Source organism: Palaemon carinicauda, chromosome 31, assembly GCF_036898095.1.
Source record: "Palaemon carinicauda isolate YSFRI2023 chromosome 31, ASM3689809v2, whole genome shotgun sequence".
Classification (NCBI taxonomy): Eukaryota; Metazoa; Arthropoda; class Malacostraca; order Decapoda; family Palaemonidae; genus Palaemon; species Palaemon carinicauda.
Genome location: NC_090755.1, coordinates 77,284,132 through 77,286,176, shown reverse-complemented (window position 1 = coordinate 77,286,176; position 2,045 = coordinate 77,284,132).

The following is a 2,045-nucleotide window of genomic DNA, read 5'->3' as shown; positions in this document are numbered from 1 at the left end:
ACGATACTATCTTAATTTTGATGAAAGGGACTTGAAATAATGCAAAATATTTGGCAAGTATGCGTTCTTGTATTTGGAAACCAAAGTATAGGTTTAGGGTAACTCATGAATAGCAAAGGCAAGCGACAGGAAAATGCCCTATAGACATGACAATATCCTAGAGACTGACCATATACATATTATTATTATTATTATTACTATCCAAGCTACAACCCTAGTTGGAAAAGCAAGATGCTATAAGCCCAGGGGCTCCAACAGGGAAAAATAGCCCAGTGAGGAAAGGGAATAAGGAAATAAATAAATGAAGAGAACAAATTAACAATAAATCATTCTAAAATAAGAAACAACGTCAAAACAGACATGTCATATAATAAACTATCAACAACATCAAAAACAAATATGTCATAAATAAACTATAAAAAGACTATGTCCGCCTGGTCAACAAAAAAGCATTTGCTCCAACTTTGAACTTTTGAAGTTCTACTGATTCAACCACCCGATTAGGAAGATCATTCCACAACTTGGTCACAGCTAGAATAAAACTTCTAGAGTACTGCGTAGTATTGAGCCTCGTGATGGAGAAGGCCTGGCTATTAGAATTAACTGCCTGCCTAGTATTACGAACAGGATAGAATTGTCCAGGGAGATTTGAATGTAAAGGATGGTCAGAGTTGTGAAAAATCTTATGCAACATGCATATGATCAGCACCCAAGCCCCTCTTCATCAAGCTAGGACTAGGGAGGGCCAGGCAATGGTTGCTGATGACTCCGGATGGTGAGGCTGCAGAGACCACTAGAAACTATCGAACGCCTATCCAACAGATTGCCAGGGAAAGACATTTCCAATAGGCTACCGCAAGTATTGTTATTATCAATGTTGCTCAGTAAAAATCCACAATTATACAACACTGTATATTCTTTGCAATTCAGGAACTTTGGCACTTATGACAAATAGCCCCTTCAACTGAATAGGTAATTTGGAAAATGTGCCAAAGCTCTCGACATACAAAAAGTACAAAACGATACATGATTGTGGAATCTTACTGACAAAGACTTTGTGATGTTTTCTTCGAGTTATTATTATTATTATTATTATTATTATTATTATTATTGAAAATACACACAATATGATAAATACCACATCAGCTTTTGATATCTTAATCAATCTTTCATATATAGAATGTCTGCATGTGAAAATCATTATGAGATTTATTGAAAATTGCCGATGATATTAACAATTCTATAAAATCAAACTTACAAAATAAGTGGAAAAATTGACAAGGATAACTGGAGACGAAGAAACATACACCCAGTTTTATATATACATATATATATATATATATATATATATATATATATATATATATATATATATAGATAGATAGATAGATAGATAGATAGAAAGATAGATAGATAGATAGACAATTGTTCTTTATTATGTAGGGGAGATAGGGTACAGTTGCATGTCAAGAAAGATCATGCACATACATATAGTACTAAGGATAGTATAATCAAGAGAAAAATGAGAGAGAAAACAGGGTAAATAATGAAAATAAAATGGGGAAGGTAAGCAAAAGCGGCTATGTCATTAGACGCCAATTCATGCTTGGGTCGATAGAATAAATACTTTATAGGTAGTAGGTTGGCCAGGGCACCATCCACCCGTTGAGACACTACCGCTAGAGAGTTATTGAGTCCTTTGACTGCCCAGACAGTACTACATTGGATCCCTCTCTCTGATTACAGCTCATTTTTTTTTCTTTTGCCTAAACATATGCCGAATAGTCTGGCCTATTCTATACATAACCTCTGTTCTCATACACCTGACGACAACGAGATTACCAAATAATTCTTCGCTCTCAAAGGGTTAACTGCTGCACTGTAATAGTTCAGTGGCTACTTTCCTCTTGGTAAGGGTGGAAGAGACTCTTTAGCTATGGTAAGCAGCTCTACTAGAAGGACACTCCAAAATAAAACCATTGTTCTCTAGTCTTGGGTAATACCAAAGCCTCTGTACCGTGGTTTTCCACTGTCTTGGGGTAGAG